This window comes from Schistocerca nitens, chromosome 5 (genome assembly GCF_023898315.1).
Source record: "Schistocerca nitens isolate TAMUIC-IGC-003100 chromosome 5, iqSchNite1.1, whole genome shotgun sequence".
NCBI lineage: Eukaryota > Metazoa > Arthropoda > Insecta > Orthoptera > Acrididae > Schistocerca > Schistocerca nitens.
Window position 1 is genome coordinate 112,702,858 of NC_064618.1, and position 21,135 is coordinate 112,723,992.

A 21,135-nucleotide genomic window follows, 5' to 3' on the forward strand; every position below is an offset into this window, starting at 1 on the left:
ATGTCTGTGCCTCTTGCTCCAACTAGCATTCCATGTACAAAGCCCGCTGGTTCCTTCATACGGCCATAACATTTCCATATGAGTCATCTGAGCACAAATGACAGTCCGCCAATGCATTTCTCCTTTATATCCTGTGCACGCGATACTACACTGTTTATGTTCATATCGCTATCTCATGACGTTCGCTACCTCAGTGTACAGTCTCTAAAACGTTTAGTGAGTCTAGCCACCCTAGTTCCATTCGGAACGGAATCGAACGTTTGCAAGCGACTAGCCCTTGGCTACAGTCTTCCCGATCAAAGCCTTAGTACGAGATAAGCCCTTTATAAGTCGTTACACGTGTACTCCCGAGAAAAACCGTCCACATTTTCAGATATTGCAGCGAAAACCAAAGTGCCGACCGACTACAAAGAACATAAGCAATGTGACACAAGCGAAATATCGAGTGTGACCATTTCAGTGGCTCTGCTACACTCGATGAAGGTAGAGAAAATCAATCACCTGGATTACATTGTGAAAGTCAGCTCTTTATTATTATTATTATTATTATGGCTGCTAATGTCCTGTCTGCATTAGCTAAATACATCGGGGAGTGCCATCGAGTGACTCGTGGATTTGGAATAGTAATTCAAGTCTTTAAAAACAGAAACGATCTTGAAAAGAACTGAAGTAATCATCAGCCAGCCAGTGCCTAACGAGACGATTTGAAAGAAAGCCTAAGTGACGGGCTGGGGCACTTTCCTGTCTTCTTAAAAACAGACTTGTCTGCTGCTATTGATAGCAAAAAGCACAACATCTGAAACTGCAGTTTTAGACTTTTATTGGAAAATTCATTAGAATCCCATTTCCTAAATGTAAAAATGATCTTAAACATTTTCTTTTCTTTAATGATCATCGGTGTAGTAGGGAGCGTTATATTTCAACGTTGAGGCATATTACCCCCCCCCCCCCCCCCCCAATGAAACATGGACCTTGCCGTTGGTGGGGAGGCTTGCGTGCCTCAGCCATACAGATTGCCGTACCGTAGGTGCAACCACAACAAGGGATATCTGTTGAGAGGCCAGACAAAAGTGTGGTTCCCGAAGAGGGACAGCAGCCTTTTCAGTAGTTTCAGGAGCAACAGTCTGGATGATTGACTGATCTGGCCTTGTAACACTAACCAAAACGGCCATGCTGTGCTGGTACTGCGAACGGCTGAACGCAAGGGGAAACTACAGCCATAATATTTCCCGAGGGCATGTAGCTTTAGTGTATGATTAAATGATGATGGCGTCCTCTTGGGTAAAATATTCCGGAGGTAAAATAGTCCCCCATTCGGATCTCCGGGCGGGGGCCACTCAAGAGGACGTCATTATCAGGAGAAAGAAAACTGGCGTTCTACGGGTCGGAGCGTGGAATATCAGATCCCTTAATCGGGCAGGTAGGTTAGAAAATTTAAAAAGGGAAATGGATAGGTTAGAGTTAGATGTAGCGGGAATTAGTCAAGTTCGGTGGCAGGAGGAAAAAGACTTTTGGTCAGAGGAATACAGGGTTATAAATACAAAACGAAACAGGGGTAATGCAGGAGTAGGGTTAATAATGAATAAATAAATAGGAGTGCGGGTAAGCTACTACAAAACAGCATAGTGAACGCATTATTGTGGCCAATATAGACACGAAGCCCACGCCTACCACAGTAGTGCAAGTTTATATGGCAACTAGCTCTGCAGATGACGAAAAAATTGTTGAAATGTATAATGAGGTAAAAGAAATTATTCAGATAGTGAAGGAAGACGAAAATTTTATAGTCGTGGGTGACTGGAATTCGGCAGTAGGAAAAGGAAAAGAAGGAAATGTAGTAGGTGAATACGGATTGGGGGTAAAAAATGAAAGAGGAAGCCGTCTGGTGGAATGTTGCACAGAAAATAACTTAATCATAGCTAACTCTTGCTTCAAGAATCATGAAAGAAGGTTGTATACGTGGAACAAGCCTGTTGATAGTAGAAGGTATCAAATGGATTATATAATAGTAAGACAGAGATCTAGGAAACAGGTTTTAAGTTGTAATACATTTCCAGAGACAGATGTGGACTCTGACCACAATCTATTGGTTATGAACTGTAGATTAAAACTGAAAAAACTGCAAAAATGTGGGAATTTAAGGAGATGGGACCTGGATAAACTGACTAAACCAGAGGTAGCACAGAGTGTCAGGGAGAGCATGAGGGAACAATTGGCAGAAATGGCAGAAAGAAATACAGTAGAAGAAGAATGGGTAGCTTTGAGGGGCGAAGTATTGAAGACAGCAGAGGATCTAGTAGGTAAATAGACGAGGGCTAGTAGAAATCCTTGTGTGACAGAAGAAATATTGAATCTAATTGATGAAAGAAGAAAATATAAAAACGCAGTAAATGAAGCAGGCAAAAAGGAATACAAATGTCTCAAAAATGAGATGGACAGCAAGCGCAAAATGGCTAAGCAGGGATGGCTATAGGACAAATGTAAGGATGCAGAGGCTTATCTTACTAGGGGTAAGATAGACACTGCCTACAGAAAAATAAAAGAGACCTTTGGAGAAAAGAGAACCACTTGTATGAATATCAAGAGTTGAGATGGAAACCCAATTCTAAGCATAGAAGGGAAAGCAGAAAGGTGGAAGGAGTATATAGAGGGTCTACACAGGGGCGATGTACTAAAGGACAATTTTACGAGGGCAGTTCAATAAGTAATGCAACACATTTTTTTTCTGAAACAGGGGTTGTTTTATTCATCATTGAAATACGCCAGGTTATTCCCCAATCTTTTAGCTACACAACACTATTTTTCAACGTAATCTCCATTCAATGCTACGGCCTTACGCCACATTGAAATGAGGGCCTGTAAGCCTGCACGGTACCATTCCACTGGTCGATGTCGGAGCCAACGTCGTACTGCATCAATAACTTCTTCATCATCCACGTAGTGCCTCCCACGGATTGCGTTCTTCATTGGGCCAAACATATGGAAATCCGACGGTGCGAGATCGGGGCTGTAGGGTGCATGAGGAAGAACAGTCCACTGAAGTTTTGTGAGCTCCTCTCAGGTGCGAAGACTTGTGTGAGGTCTTGCGTTGTCATGAAGAAGGAGAAGTTCGTTCAGATTTTTGTGCCTACTAACACGCTGAAGTCGTTTCTTCAATTTCTGAAGAGTAGCACAATACACTTCAGAGTTGATCGTTTGACCATGGGGAAGGACATCGAACAGAATAACCCCTTCAGCGTCCCAGAAGACTGTAACCATGACTTTACCGGCTGAGGGTATGGCTTTAAACTTTTTCTTGGTAGGGGAGTGGGTGTGGCGCCACTCCATTGATTACCGTTTTGTTTCAGGTTCGAAGTGATGAACCCATGTTTCATCGCCTGTAACAATCTTTGACAAGAAATTGTCACCCTCAGCCACATGACGAGCAAGCAATTCCGCACAGATCGTTCTCCTTTGCTCTTTATTATGTTCGGTTAGACAACGAGGGACCCAGCGGGAACAAACCTTTGAATATCCCAACTGGTGAACAATTGTGCCAGCACTACCAACAGAGATGTCAAGTTGAGCACTGAGTTGTTTGATGGTGATCGTCGATCATCTCGAACGAGTGTGTTCGCACGCTCCGCCATTGCAGGAGTCACAGCTGTGCACGGTCGGCCCGCACGCGGGAGATCAGACAGTCTTGCTTGACCTGCGCCCAGAACCGCACGGCCACTCCGGCCGGCGAACGACATGGGACCAGAACGTCTAAGTGATATTATCTTAATTTACGTAGAATGTGATTTGCTTGGAAACTTTGATTTGACTAATGTCACCTCTAAATTTGCCCAAATTAAATCGAGAAAAGTGTTTTTGTGTGAGTGCTGTTGTATTTTCGAGGCCTAAAGTAAACCAAGAGCCTCTTCTTACCATTTGCCCCGGGCTCTGCGGTGGCCTTATCCGGCATGGCCGCTGACATACGAGTTAATCGAAGTCTGTCACCCGCTTTACCTCCGACTGAGCCTACGCGTTTACATAATTTTGTGATCTCTACCATTTGTCACACTTTTGTATTTGTATGAGTTGACTAATTTCGTCTGTGACGCACTGACATTGCAATCAAACAATACGTCTTCTCTGCATTTTGTTGAACGCCCAGTTTTTCATTACTGAACATTTAAAGCACATTGGCAGTCTTTACACCGACTTGAAATATTTTCATGATGTGACTACATGTTTGGCGAGATTTTTTTCGGTTATAATTCCATTGTAGATAAGTGCAAAATCCGCAAGAAATCTGGAGTTAGGATTTACACTGGAGAAACCTCTTTAGTACTGGATTACGACCAGGTGCTATGGATCAGGCGTCAATCCGATAGCGATGGGTGCTAATCATGGCCAACAAAATATTTCGCTAATTTTGTTTACTTAGCCTGAATAACAGTGAATTGCAGTTTCATTGCCTTCATCATCGCGTAGTTACGCCATTTGTTAAACGAGGCACGGTTTTTCTGAGGTACACAAGCACTGGTGTTCAGTACGGCCTCAAGGACAAGGTAAAGAATATGAGGCATATTCAAAGAGTGAGGGAAGAAAAAATGTTTGAGTATTCGAATAGGAAGCAAGGAAAGAAAAAGTCTTCAGCGTGTTTTGAGTGGTCAAGAATGTTGGTTCAGTTTTCCTCCAAATCGCCGTTCACTTCCAAACCACTTTTCGTAATATTGTACTTGCTTCTCCAAGAGCTCTGCACGGAAGTTCTCTGTCTGGAAATTGAATCAGTTGTCAATGGTGACTTTGAATTCCTTGTTATCTCCAAACCGTACCACTGCATAGCTGATGAGAGCTCTAGAAGATGAAACATCTTCAGGGTGCGAGGTGTCTGGCTAACTAAAACTTATTTTTGTAGTAACTGTTTGCTTTTACATGACCTGTTCCATACAAGCAACCGTAGGCCATGTTTCGCTACTGCTAATTGCGCAATATATTAAAAAAACCTTTTTTCCCGATAGGTTTATGTACAGGACCAGAACCCAACGGACTGGGTGTTGTGTGCTGTCCTTAGGTTAGTTAGGTTTAAGTAGTTCTAAGTTCTAGGGGACTGATGACCAAAGATGTTAAGTCCCATAGTGCTCAGAGCCCTTTGAACCATTTTAGAACCCAACGGAAATACTGAATGTTGCGAACCTCGATAAGGGCAAAAGTGTATGGAAGTGCGTTGTCTGCAAATGACAGCCTGCATCGCTTTGAATGGGACGTCTCAGCTGGCGAATGCGTCACAGTACACGTCAGATGTTTATGTGCGCCATCGTTATGTAAGTTCAACAAAAAGAACGCGCTAAATGTCCCACATAACGGTAACAATCTTGTTTGCTCCAGTAACGAGATCGCTTCATTCATATATTTGATTTTATGAATTGTTGGTAAATTTGAATGGCGCTGCTGGACTGACTAATCTTCTGATTCGACGTTGGTTTACGCAGGCCTGCCAATTGTCCCCTGCAGTAAGAGATTTTCTGTATTTGAAGTACAACGTGATGTGTAGCATGAGCTGGATGCTTAAAAAGTTTACACCTTGCGCATTGTGTATGGAAGGGAAGGATTCCTTATTTAATATTTTTTTGGATTTTTGTCTTATTCGTGTAACTAATTTGTCGAAATTAAATTAATGTTAGGCCCAAAATATACCTGATCCAGAAATGAAGTATGAAGTTGTCTTACAAGTTATCGACGTCAGGATAGATACACCACGTTACATCTTTATGGTAGATAGTGCATTTAAGTTAGAAATTCCTTATGTGAACTAAGGAACTTGGATAGTACAGTCTATGTATTACTAAATAATGTTTTATGTTTGAAAAGTCGCGACACTTCTTTATTTAAACGAGCGAACATTAGCGGCAACTCTGAACCAGCGGCAGCTACTGGCAGAAAATAGATGTCTATCGTCAACGTTTAACATTCATCATTGACTATTTGTAACACGAGTATGATGGACATCGAAGTAATAATGTCTAATTCATTTCCTAAGCGGGTTGTGTAACTAGAAACATGAAGAAAGAAATACCCATTGTCAGTATTGTCAGTAGCAATTCACTCCAGGCGAAATACTTTAAATTATAAATTATAGTTACAGACGTCAGGTTTCTTTTATTGTTAAAAATGACAAGAAAATACTGAATAAATCAAAAGAAATAGATAAATAAAGCTTTTTCAGAAGTGAGCCTCGTGATGGAATGACATGTTTTAGAGTTCAATGTTTAACACGTTGGATATTTTGTACTTGCTTAAACCAGATCAGTAGTATTTGCAGCCAAGGTTATTAATATAGTATTTTACATTAAAATATTGAACGTGTTTTCTGGTTACTAACTTGTGCATATTCTTTCCTTAATAGATCACCAGATGATCGGCCTAAAAATTTGGGGTTGCCACCACCATGGCGTTCACAGAAACAGCAGTTATTAAGCCTTTCACAATATAATCGGTGAATCATCTGTTCTTGGAAAATCGAAATGTGCTACGAAGCTCCTCGGATGACGTTCTCTAAAACAAAATGTACATATGATCTACAAAAGACAGAACGTAAACAATGTGGGCACGTGTAGTCAGTCAGCGATATATTGCACAAACGTTTCCCAGTAGTTTCTTCAGTGTTGGCAAGCTGAAACTGAACTTCTGCAATATATTGCTGTATCACGTACGTGGTGGAGGAAAACTCTGTAACCAAATTCGTAGAGCTATTAGAGGAGACTTTACAGACAAAGTGTCATATCAAGGCATTGTGTAGAATGCCTAGCCCTTACTATTTTTAAGTTTTCTAAGATATCGCAAGAGCGCTCTCTTTATAGTGTCTTTCACGTAACTGTGAAGTCCCTTGCAATAGATCCCATGAATCATCTGTTCTCAGTAACACAACTTTTGCAAGGTATTTAATTTAATTTTAAATAATTACTATTAAAAACAGTCTTGATCACAATTTATTTAACAAGGTGACCGGTTTCAACCACTACTGTGGTCATCTTCAGACCATTGAGTAGGAACCTCTTTCTTCAACAGAAAGAGGTTCCTACTCAATGGTCTGAAGATGACCACAGTGGTGGTTGAAACCGGTCACCTTGTTAAATAAATTGTGATCAAGACTGTTTTTAATAGTAATTATTTAAAAGACATTGATCACTGCTGTGCCCATATGTATTCAAAAGTAATTTAATTTTAATTTAATTCTTTCCCTACGAAATATATAAAATGCATGGGCATTTTATAAAATGCGAAATGTACACAGACAAAGTAGAAAATTACAATACAATCGCACATTCAAACTAGAAATTTATATATTTAATGAAAGTTAATTAAAATACACTCCTGGAAATGGAAAAAAGAACACATTGACACCAGTGTGTCAGACCCACCATACTTGCTCCGGACACTGCGAGAGGGCTGTACAAGCAATGATCACACGCACGGCACAGCGGACACACCAGGAACCGCGGTGTTGGCCGTCGAATGGCGCTAGCTGCGCAGCATTTGTGCACCGCCACCCTCTGTGTCAGCCAGTTTGCCGTGGCATACGGAGCTCCATCGCAGTCTTTAACACTGGTAGCATGCCGCGACAGCGTGGACGTGAACCGTATGTGCAGTTGACGGACTTTGAGCGAGGGCGTAAAGTGGGCATGCGGGAGGCCGGGTGGACGTACCGCCGAATTGCTCAACACGTGGGGCGTCAGGTCTCCACAGTACATCGATGTTGTCGCCAGTGGTCGGCGGAAGGTGCACGTGCCCGTCGACCTGGGACCGGACCGCAGCGACGCACGGATGCACGCCAAGACCGTAGGATCCTACGCAGTGCCGTAGGGGACCGCACCGCCACTTCCCAGCGAATTAGGGACACTGTTGCTCCTGGGGTATCGGCGAGGACCATTCGCAACCGTCTCCATGAAGCTGGGCTACAGTCCCGCACACCGTTAGGCCGTCTTCCGCTCACGCCCCAACATCGTGCAGCCCGCCTCCAGTGGTGTCGCGACAGGCGTGAATGGAGGGACGAATGGAGACGTGTCGTCTTCAGCGATGAGAGTCGCTTCTGCCTTGGTGCCAATGATGGTCGTATGCGTGTTTGGCGCCGTGCAGGTGAGCGCCACAATCAGGACTGCATACGACCGAGGCACACAGGGCCAACACCCGGCATCATGGTGTGGGGAGCGATCTCCTACACTGGCCGTACACCACTGGTGATCGTCGAGGGGACACTGAATAGTGCACGGTACATCCAAACCGTCATCGAACCCATCGTTCTACCATTGCTAGACCGGCAAGGGAACTTGCTGTTCCAACAGGACAATGCACGTCCGCATGTATCCCGTGCCACCCAACGTGCTCTAGAAGGTGTAAGTCAACTACCCTGGCCAGCAAGATCTCCGGATCTGTCCCCCATTGAGCATGTTTGGGACTGGATGAAGCGTCGTCTCACGCGGTCTGCACGTCCAGCACGAACGCTGGTCCAACTGAGGCGCCAGGTGGAAATGGCATGGCAAGCCGTTCCACAGGACTACATCCAGCATCGCTACGATCGTCTCCATGGGAGAATAGCAGCCTGCATTGCTGCGAAAGGTGGATATACACTGTACTAGTGCCGACATTGTGCATGCTCTGTTGCCTGTGTCTATGTGCCTGTGGTTCTGTCAGTGTGATCATGTGATGTATCTGACCCCAAGAATGTGTCAATAAAGTTTCCCCTTCCTGGGACAATGAATTCACGGTGTTCTTATTTCAATTTCCAGGAGTGTACTTAAATTGTCACAACTGTGTGACTGAAAATTGGCTTGACATGATGCAAAAGTGTTTCAATAGCTTTTTAACAATTACTCATCGCGACAAACAATTGAAAATACAGTTTCTTCACATGTGTAGTAAGAATAATGAAATCTAACTTTTAATTTTTATACACTTCGAAGTGGTTCGCCTTTTACCCTTGTTTATTGCACTAAGCAGAACGGAAACGAAAGCTGCAATTGCAAATAACCTTTCTCTTTACGCACAAAGAACTGACTTTCTAGTATTTATTTTACTTCAAAAATCCTTCTCCAGTGACGGTAAATGGTTGAGTTGCAGCTGACTTGAGAGACAGACGCTCTCAACCACAACGTTTTAGCAGTCATTACGTGCAGCCTCCATTTTAGCGAAGGTGAACTCTCACACAACTGAACTCCAACCGAACTAGCCCGTATTTGTTGCAACAATGATGTCTGTCGATCTTGTAACGGTCAAAATATTTAAATTATCTTTCTTCAAACTTTGAATCAAACGTGACTGGCATTTTGCTAAATGCCTACGCATAATGTTAATAACAGGCGTTTCATTCCCTACCTAATGATTTTTGGCGTTCTGTTATACAACCTCGGCATTCTATAGAATTCCCAATTTCACAGCTTGGCGGTAACAGAGATAGAAGGAGATAATTTCGTTATGTGTCACAAATGTCACACGTGCACCGTTTCCTCGCTAGAATTCCCAGAAAGGGTTTGACGCTTGACGTCTCCTAGGCCAACGTCCATAATATTCTTTCGACTGCTTCTAACGCGGCCCATTGACAATGGAACCTGATTTGCAGTATAGTTACATCGTATTGGTAGGGAGGGTAAATTTTCATCACTGCTAGCAGTCTCCACATTCGTGGATTAATAATTGCATTATAATTGTTTATGTTATTTTGTGTTTATATCAAAGTTTTTACTGGAGTTTCAGGTACTTAATGGCTCACTGTAGTCTAACTTAACTGACTTGGCGAGGTACGATCCGACAATCGAATAGCAAGGCGCCTGAACGAAGAACAATTTCCAGAGTGAACGTTAGCAAATATTGCTACATTTCACAGACTTGATGGCGGTCTTCTTCAAACAGGATTCCTTAGACCAGATTGACGGGAAACCGACAGACCTCGTAGTGTGCCAACTGTTCAGTTTGAAGACGATGTGTTCCGGCGAACTGAGGACAGCACCAGTATACAACGCATCGGCTAGTAACTAAACACCTCCAACGTCACTGCATGCCGCGTTTGCATGAGACGGGCATGTAACAAGATACAAAACCTATCAGCTAATGATGGTCCCTAACCTGCGGAATTCTGTGTATCGTATCTACACCGATTTTTAAACAGCCCTGTCTTCTAAACGTGTCTATTGTTTTCTGCTGATGTATTGTTCACAACCATCAGACTGGGCTGTACCTACAGCCAAACACGCTGGGTGGATGGAATACCCGTACCTTTCTACGTGAAGTACTATCGTAATTTTGGAGAACCAGGCCACGATTCTGATTCCAGCGTGAAGAGCCTCCGCCACACTTTGCCCCTGATGTCAAAGAACGTTTAGGGAATGTTTTCCCCAGCTGTTAGATTGAGAGATGTGGATCGGTACCGTGGCCAACACGTTCTACCGACCTCATTCCAATGAATTTATTTTTGTTGGGCGAGACGAAAGGTTTGTTGTGCGAGACATCGACCAGGTATTAGTTAAGTACTTGGATGTTTTCAGCTTGTTAAGCATTAGCACCGAGATGCCAGCTGTAAACGGACATTTTCAGCAACATCTCTAAAACAATATTAATCACACAGACCACTAGCTTGGAGCGGGCGCACCTGTCAATTTTTATCAAATAAAAAGTGATTGAGCCCACATCGGATAGATCATGTCTCTGAGTGTTTGTTGCACAGTATTTGTTTTGCCTGTGACGTCATCGTACCGCTCGTGCGTGATAATAACAAATTAGCTTTCTGTAAAGTTATAACGCGTGCAAACGCGTTTAGCTGACAAATTGATTTGGGTGACAATGTGAAGAGCTTGCAGAACTCAATTACGATCCACGGTGAGATAACAAAAATCATTGTTAAACTGAAAATTGCAAGATAATGAAAGACATCGTCTCATGTGACTCGTAAACATTTTCGGACTTATAGAATAGCTACCGTCGAAAGGAATCCAAAAATCCAAAAAAATCTAGTGCCAAGCTAAAGCGACACATAAGGCACAATCTAAAAACAAATGAAAAAACAGTGCACAGTGACTACGTAGTTGGCCATCCACCATACAGCAGTAGGGCGACTGTACAAGTTCAGGAACCTATGACGTCAACCTGTGGAAGATAAACATAAGCAGTGCCAAAACACAGGCTATTATGTTCACCCACAGGAGAATGAGCCCAAACATAGACATTAGATTTAACAACGTAAACTTAGAATGGAATGACCATGTAAAATACTTAAGCATAACATTTGACAAAAGACTAACATTCAGCGAACATGTTACCCAAATCTGCAACAGAGGGTCACAGCACATATGTACATTGTACCCCCTCCTCAAAGGAGAAGGACTAACAGTAAATACCAAGCTAAAACTATACAAGTCAGTAGTGCTACCATCGATACTATATGGTTCAGAACTCTGGTCACTGGCTTCAAACAAGAACATCAAAAAAGTTCAAGCAGTGCAAAATAGATTTTTGCGCTTGGCACTAAATGCGTCCCGCTATTTGCCAAACAGACATCTGTACCTTTTGGCAAACAACGAGCCCATCTCCAAACTCATCAAAACAAAATCAGAAAAATTTTTTGCCTCAGCCTCCGTTTCTAATCATCAAACCATCAGAAACTTAGGAATCATCCCCGACAACCCCACAGCAAAATATCCGAAAATGACGCTCACACGACAATGTCACGTTTAAAAACAAACAATCCGACTGACATTCAATCATGAAACACTACTCATTACGTATATCAAACACATCGCTCATCATCCTACCACTTCATCACGAAACACTACTCATGACGCACTCCAAACCCATCATTCCACTCCCCCCATCTCAGACAGAAGGTATGGGCTTCAATCAGTCCCGGTCCTTCGAAACAAATTAGGGGTCCAGTACCCATCCGACACTCCATCCTATGACGTCATCGATGATGACATTGATCATCGGAACAGATGTGATCCTTCCCTATGTCATCGTGCACTGCTGTTGGATTTACGCTAATAGACCAATCGCCTTACGTGTAAAATGATGGGAAATTCAAATTTTGGTGGAATATTCAAAAAGAGCCAAAATGCCATAGTGGGTTTTAAACTGTTCCTGTGCTGTCACAATGGAAGTAGGGCTGTTGTCCTAAGTATAAAGTAGCGGGAAATCCAGGTTAGGGCATTTTCATGTTCCTGGAAGCGAGTCACTTGGGCTATGTATAGAATGTAAGATGGTCACTGTGCTTTGCTAGGTGTTATTCATGTGAGAGAAAGGATGTATGTTTCCCATTGCAGGCCTGTTGTACAGTCTTTGTTTAAACAGTTTCCTCCCCCCCCCCTATCCACCCACACTCCCGCACACCCACCAACACACACACACACACACACACATACACTCACACACACATATGTGTGACATCATGGTTACACAAGTCTCCCTAAGTTTGGATCTAACCACTTGTGATATGTGGGAAAGGTAGTAATGTTTATGCCTTTATTTTTAAACATTTACCACACCAGGTAGAGCCTCTTGAATGAAGTACGTCGCCTACAGGATAAGCGCAATTGTCCACCAAGACATAGCATACCAGTGCAGTCAATGATGGGTCCGCACAGGGCTACACCGTCGGAAGCTGCCAAGTCCTGTTGCTCGACTTTCTGATGTCAAGGGCATATTGTGCTCATCCACAGAACACAATACACCCAGCCCTAAGTTAAAACTGAGAGAACTTAAAAAATTAAGATAGATGTTCTGATTTCTGGCAGTAATAGATTTTTTGTGGTAGTTCTATAGTCGCAACCCTCATGATCCCAGTTGCAAAGGAGAGGCATTTTGCGAATGCAGGTCTCACACATACGTTTTAGCCCTCATTGAAAAATAGGAAGTTCGTCAGACTTACCAGAAGCCCAAACAGATATTCTGCAGTGAAGTTAAAAATAGCACAGAAGTACATTCGTCCTCTTGGGGGGGAGGAATTGTTGTCAGTTTCCAAAAAAATGTAGATTCAGTAAAATTCGCAAAAAATGAACTTGTTGGGTGAGAGAAGCTGTTAAGAAACGGAGTAATCTACATCGTTCGTTAAAAAATACCAGTTCAGCCCAACACACGTGAGAAGTTATATGCAGTAACGATGTATGAACTTTTGAGAGCTAAACGTATTTATATGCAGTGGCAAGTTGATCTGTAAATATAAAAAACCTGGAAAATGACAAGGCCGGGAACTACGATATTTTTTCCGAGACTTGTGGTCGATACCGTACATGCAAACCACATTTCATAACGTAATAACTTTACCATCATCTGGAAGAACACCTAATGGACGTTAGATGTAGTCGAGAGCCCCATCATCCGTCATCTAACGGCGGATGACATCTGAGAGTGCTGACCACATAGCAAGAGTGTGGTACACGAATCCAGGTCGACGCCGCAGGCGTCAGCCAAATACCGAATTAGGAACCTCTGCCCGTCAAACGCTTGGCAGCAGCGGTAAGCGATGCATCACCCCAGCTACAGTGGAACGCACAGTGCCACAGCAGTCCAGAGCTTCCGATTTGCGGAGGATTTTCGTGGTCGTAGCCAATCGGTGACGAGTGATAATTCTATTTGCTAGCAAGTTTTGATATCAGCAATATAGTGCATACAGAAAATCCTCGAACTTTCACCTCAATTTTAAGCTGAAACTAATGAATAGGTCTCCATAGGTTTTCTAAATGGAGACAGCTGAAGTACAACAACACAGCATTTGAGTAGTGCTGCGAGGTGTGCGAGGTCAATATCTTACACATAGCAAACTGAGCCTTCAAGGAAAATTAGTCTCTCTTAATGATAGGAAGGAGGGAGTGGAGCAGGCAGGCAGGACGTGGTCGCAGCAAACAGTTGTTGGTAGGCTGTCCCAGCAGAGCATACTTGCTTTCTGGAGAGCACTTGGCTAGTGTTGCTGGCACACAGGTTTCCTGATGCGAGCATTGTGAGCTGGCGTTTACCATACAGGACAGGGCAGTTTTTTCTGTTGGCTACTGTGGAAGTGATCACTGACACAAACAAGGATGGAGAGAAGTCGCGATGGCCGGTGGCAGGAATCCAAAATGATCTGTACATTACACTTGCAGATTAATAGAACACAGTATTTTTAAAAAGGAAAGAAACATAGCTTCTCTTTATCAGGTGTCTTGATGTGCTTGATATGTGCAATAACTTTTAGACACTACTTCCGGCCTGCCGCTGTGGCCTAGCGGTTCTAGGCGCTTCCGTCCGGAACCACGTTGCTGCTACGGTGACACGTTCGAATCCTGCCTCGGGCATGGATGTGTGTGATGTCCATAGGTTAGTTAGGTTTAAGTAGTTCTAAGTCTATTGGACTGGTGACCTGAGATGTTAAGTCCCATAGTGCTGAGAGCCATTTGAACCATTTTGAACTTCGCAGAACTTCTTTCTATTACTCAGTACTGATGCTCTAGAAGTCTGTAACCAAACTGGATCCGACCAGCGACATGTGGCTGGTTAAGTCAGCATTGACAGCGGGCGCTGAACTCTTCCTGGAGGTGTGGCGCTGTCCGCTCTTTCCATTGGCGCGCAGGTCAGTGCCTTCTTGATGGTGTTTCGCGCCGCTACGCTGATGGTGTGCAGTCGATGTTTTAGGACTGCACACAGCTGCTGACGTGACCTGCCCGGCGAGTCTACCCCTGTCCTGGCTGTGCTAGTTCGCGTGGTTTCGGGGTTCCTCCTGGAGAAGTCAGCGCGATTTGGTGAGGCCTACGGATTGTGCCCCTGGTTGGCTCAGTCACTCGGAATACCTATATCGTGGGATTTTGGCGGCCACCGGGTCAGTGGCTTTTTTTGATTTTCCTGTCGAGGACAGAGCCACGTCCTGCCTCCTTCCGTTTATGGTGTGTCATTTGTGACGTTCTTCAGAAACTTGTCTCCGTTGACCGCCGCTTGTCTGAAGCAGCTTGGCGCTAGCCTTCCACTGCGTTTTCGACTTGAGTTGCCCTGTGCTCCCATATTTTGTATGTGAATGGTGATTATTTGAAGGGTCTGCTGGCATGTGCTCAATCCGTCCCATGCAGAAATTAGCTTACCTGCTTAGAGCATTTTCTTTTTTTTTTATTTTGGGCACCTGATTTTAAATAAATCTTGCAACTGTTGTTTTCTTCTGACTTTCATTTTAAGGCCTTTTGGTCTGTGCCACTGTACTGATCTTAAGAAACAGGATCCATTTTAAAGTAGCAGTGACTTGATTCTTGTAGCCAGTCGTATATCTCCCTCCTTACCCTCTAGCAGAATAAGTGGAATATATTATATTGAAACTATAAATAACCTTTGACTCTTAGATACTCCCCTGTTTATACCCACTCCCAGTGTATGTTTCAATGCTGGACCAAAGACTTCAATTTTTTGCAGTGTTTAAAAATGTGTTTGCTATACATTTTGTAGTGATCAACTTACTCTCACTTACCTTGTTCTCGTCGTGTGTTGGGGCCCGAGGTCTATGCCTTGGGCCTATTGTATCAGCAGCGGGCTTGTGACCCAATCTGACTTCCAGCTAGTCCGTATTAAATCATTAATATTTAATGTGTTTGATTTTTTTGTAATCCTTTTAAAATAGTGAAGCGTATCTCAGTGTAACATCTGGTATTTTCTTAAAACTGATTCATTATATTTTTTCCTCCTTCCAATAGAAAAGGACACACTGATGATTTTACCTTCTTTCTGTTTTGAAAAGGAATTTCTTGTTGCTTAACAAATTTTTGTAAGAGGTACTTAATAACAAAAAATGGTCAATGGTTTTGCCGACCCCTTCCTCTACGATCCGACTGTTCATGTCCTCTAACTAGACAGTCGCCCTTGTGGCATGTTCCAGCCCCAAATTTTTGCCTCAGCTTTGCGCTGGAATCAATTGAAACAATTAATACTGCTTGAAAATCAATGAAATTCATGTCAAAGCAACCCCTTAACGCTACACTTCTGTCTGGGCTATGCATTGCTGTTACGATCCTAGCGGGGCGTCCCTGATTTCGTTCGACATACAGGTATGCTGTAATGCTTCCTGCATAAGCACTCGAAAGAGACCTCTCGAATTGATAGTAGTAGTCCCTTGTACGTCATTTCCCTTTACAGTAAATAGCATTTCCCAGGAACCATTCCAACAAGTTAATGCCTACATCCGTTTCTCCTGTGCTTTAGCATAACAAAAAGCGAATTTGGGACGCAGGTATGCCAACATCAAGGTGGAGATCAATCAAAACGAAGAAAGACTACTATCCAAAACAACAGGATAGAAAATCAACACTATAGCGCACATTTACAGAAAATGTTACCTCAAAATTAGAAAGGGAAAAAACAAAAGCGATTCATAGGCGTGCAGCCGTTCTTTCGTGAAATAATTATTGATAACGCTGTAGGTAGGTATCTGCTATGAAAGAAAAACTGGGATAGTAACGCGAGGGTTCGATACATCCACACTCATCCCTCACCAGTCACTATTTCTGGTATGTTGTTCATAGCACTCCATCCTACAACTGTACAAAAATTTTCTACCACGCGAACTATTCCCGATATTCGACGTTTTTCGTCTCTATTGATTGGACTGTTACCACTAGCATACTCGTAGTCAGCTACTTCACTAACATTATTAATTTAAACGTGTGCGTGAGGATGATGAACGAAACATGACCTTTTTAAATGTTACGCTTAGGCTAATAATGTTGTCATTTGATTCTAGAAGGTGGCAGCAGTAGGGGGCACCTGATTCACCCTGTCACCCTGCATGTACAGTCGTGCTCAAAAGTATCCGAACGAGCTGAACTGCATTTCGCCTGATTCGCATGCAACCGGCATAACGCGGCTGTCTAGCAGGTCATCTAATCGCTCCATGGTACAGTCGTCTGACTATTGAAAATGGTTCCAACAAGTCACCACTAGAAAACACTGCTCTGTATCGCAGTAACTCAAGATGTAAAGTAATACCACGATGCTACATATATCAGCGAACACCTCATCACAGATAAGACTGTCCTTAAGGCTTGTAAGATCACATTAATTACAATAAATGCCATACCTGAAATGTTACCACTCTTATTATTACGTCAGGTAGGTAATGCACGTAGTACGTTCGTCGTATTCATGATTTTCTCTTCAAAGTAACATACAGTACTTATTATTTAACACAAAATGACATTAAAAATGTAAGATATTCACGAGCAGCTAGTTGAGAATATGTATGAACTTCAAGTGACACGACGAACCGTCTCGTTCTGCATATGAATTCAAACCCAGGTCAGGCCGACTAATCAGAGATTTCGAGACTGACGCAAACTAACAGTCATTCCTGATTAGGCATACAGAGAGTGATATACCTCGATTTTAGACAGTATCAGTTAGCAAATATCAACTTTAAATTACATAACGCAAACATTTTTAACGGAAGCGAATTCCTACCCAGCATCTATTGTACCTGTTAACGAACTATGAGAGATGTTAAATATTGCTTCTTCACAACTAACTAACATGAAAGGCCGTGAGGCAAAGCTTTGTGTAGGACAGGGAATCGAACCCAGAACCTAATCGGATTGGTATCGAAGCGCAACCAACTGCGACATATCGGATTTTCTCGGCAGTAGCTAGATGTTTTAACTGAAATGACGAGACGAAACATAAATTTTTTCCATCCCAGGACTCCAACCCAGCACCTATCGCTGTTATATTCTAGAAAAAACGAATGTTAAATATGAGTTTGTTGCACCAGCAGCGACATGTGAGCATGTTTGAACTAGAAATAATATGACGAAGTGTTCAGTGCTCACTGGGAATAGAGCGCCACACATATCGTTGTTGACTACACACAAAGAGACGTCAGCTACCAAATTTTTCTCCACCAGCAGCTCGGAATAACATCTTGAACTTACAGTGATCACACAAATAGTTCTGTGTCCCACTGGGAGTCAAAAACGTCAGATATCGTTAGTGTTGACAACGAATGAAAAAACATTAAAAATCAAAATTATTATCCACCAGCAGATAGGTGTTCTCATGCTAGAGCTTGATAATACATAATGAAATCTTTAGTGCCGGGCCAGAATTCGAACCCATTCACGCGTAATATGTGGAGATGTTGAGGAATCTGGAGTTCTGAACAAACAACAAATTGTAGCCGAGCTGTATTGTCACGAAGGGATCAAATTCCGCGTTAAGGGCGGTCTGAGTTGAATTCTCAGTTACAAAACCAATTTTATCGCCGTACAGAATCTCATATAAACGATGGAATAAGTGTCCTGTGACCCTACATAGCGTTTGTTTCGTCGCTAGAAATAAATAACTAGTATAAGAAAGGTTACTGGAGATAGAGTTTCTACGTGTCGCCACTCCAGACTTCATTGTCGTCCAGCCTAACGTCTACTTGGCAGAGAAGGAATATCATCTTACATGTGACTTTCAGACCATACTGCCATTATATCTCCTTCACTTAGTGTAGTTATAAAGGATGGAATCTTTCTCTCCCTGTCTAAAAACATTGACAGAAGTGAGATTCGAACCCAGACTATAGGTATAAGACAGAACCATCAGTCCAACATGCCACCAAACCCTCTTCTCATTGTTCTATAGAAACGCCGTTGCGCCACACTGGATGAGAATTCTGACACACAGGCTCCCTGTAGTAAATTGCAGCATGTTCAGTAAATTCATTTTGTTGATTGATCGAATCACCATGAACTAGCTGCCTCGGCTACCCAGTGCATACATTCGACTCTAGTTTTTCATCACCGAAATAAAATCGTGTAACTGCCACCTACACAGAACTGACAACAGTGTAGGATGCAGAAATTTAAGTAGGAAGTGTTTCTTTCCACTTGAGCTATATTATAGCGCTATCTGTTTGAAAAAAAAAAAAAAAAGTCATGCAGCGCAACAGAAAAGCTGTAACTGTTTCTCTCAGAAGTCTAGACCTGGCCATTTGCATTATCTCGCAGCGCTGTGGTATGCAGAAGTTCTGGACGAATTGTTGTTCAGGTCTGGAGCTTTTGTATCTATGTGTTAGCTAGTAGTGTAATGGTAAATGTCGTGCACCGTAGCTAAGATGTCGCGAGTTAGAATACATTTACTGCTATATTTTTTTTTTAAACGCAATTCTGCTGTCTGCTGAAGTTATCAATCTAATGGAACTTTGAACATAATTCCCTTCACTTCTCAACCCAAAATAGTCGCATGTGGAAAAAGGGCTAACTTCTGTGACATTTTGTTCTTTTCAGGTTTAATAGACAGCCAGGCAGCAGATGCATCTCGAAGTTTTTGTGTTATGTATGGAGAAAGCGCATCGTGCCCAAATAAGTCAGAAAAGTATTTTCTACATTAGCTGTCGTGTGGTAGTGGCATTTTATTCTTCTTCAAACATTGTTTGACAGCTTTAACTCAGAACAAGTTTTCTACATGCATGTAATCGATAAACTGCATGTGCATCGTCAGACTATTACAGATAACATCAGAGAATTCGCATATATCGTTGATGATTAATTTCGCTCTCATGTTTACTATTGTTTCAACAACACTAAAGGAAACCTTACGAAAATTGTGCACTGTATTATAAGAAATGAAATAAAACTACCCACGATAACCTTACACGAAAGACTGTTTTAATAAAACTGAGTATCTGTACACAAGTATGCCTCTATCGACACGAATTAGTAAAATACTACTCACTTAGAATTTGATTGGGTCTGTGTTTAATTGGTATGCTGCATCATACTCAAGAGGTATGAATATGTGGCATTTCATAAATATAGTTATGTATTTCTAGAAACCCAAAATTTGCTTGTCAGCAGTGGATAGAGGCGTTACCTGTTGTGCAGCATTGTAAGTCTTTCACCATTGCACTATGAGCCAAAAGTATTTTCCTGCGATTTCCCTATTGATGTTTGGTCTGACTTCTTGTAGCTCTTTCACAGAAGGGGTAAAAACGAAGTCTGTGAGACTGGAACTGTGAACCATAACAGACGCTTTTTCACAGGTCAGCATATTACCACAGAGCTGGCGAAGAGGTATGTGGCTGAGCTTCCTCTTACGAGGCCAATAGTGCCTAGAACTCATAAACCGCTATTTAAAGGACGAGATTAGTTGCGATTTCCACCTGCAACGACTATCCTGGGCTGAAAACCGTAAGTTTACAATCTTTTGTTACATCTCAAGCGATAATAACTGAGATTATTCAATGGAAATGACAGGTAAAATCAAGTGAAATTTGAGGCTTAATTCCGTGCACACAAGGAAGTAACTCGTCGATCACAGAGTTGCCAAACATACGTTGCCTTGTTGCCAAATCTCAGTTACAGTACCAGCAGGAAGAAGACGAACCGATGTGATCCTACAGCGGGCTGGGAAGTGACCATAGCTGGAGTCTCCAAGTCGCAGCTGCTACGGCCTGGAATACGTAATGCGTCTGATTCGCATTTCTGTAACTAGGTTTAGGGACTAGAGCGTAGTTACTAAAAATACTCAGAATTGACTGCAAACTAAGCATCATAAATCAGTAACTCTCATAGTTGTTTTTATATTTCTTTCGTAAGTGTACTCAAAACTATGAAACTCATTCATAGGCGTTTTCGTGCCTCACCGATAGTCGAGCATAACAAACAAATAAAAATAACGAAGAATGTGTGTGTGTGTGTGTGTGTGTGTGTGTGTGTGTGGCAGAGAGAAAGAGTGAGAGAGAGAGAGAGAGAGAGAAATAAAAAAGGAAGAGAGAGAGAGAGGGTGCGTACAAAAATTGTTGTAAAGAAATTGAATCATGGTATGTAAAGAAATCTTTCATTTAAAATGACATGTTCACATCATTACGAAATGTCGTATTCATGATCAATGGAACAAGAACTAATCTAATCTACTCTAATCCAATCTAATCACATCATATTGATGACTAGCCATGAAGAGTCATGAATTACCGAAATTTTTTGCGAATACCGGTAACCAAATCTAAACTTGAAAATAAGTGACGACAATTTTTGTAATAAACCGGGACTACTATCAAGACCGTTCTGTCCCTGTTAGCTAACCACGAAAGATGTCATAGATCATGAATACGACATATCGTAATGATGTGGAAAGTGTCATTTTAAATGAAAGATTTCTTTACATACCATGATTCAATCTCTTTACAACAATTTT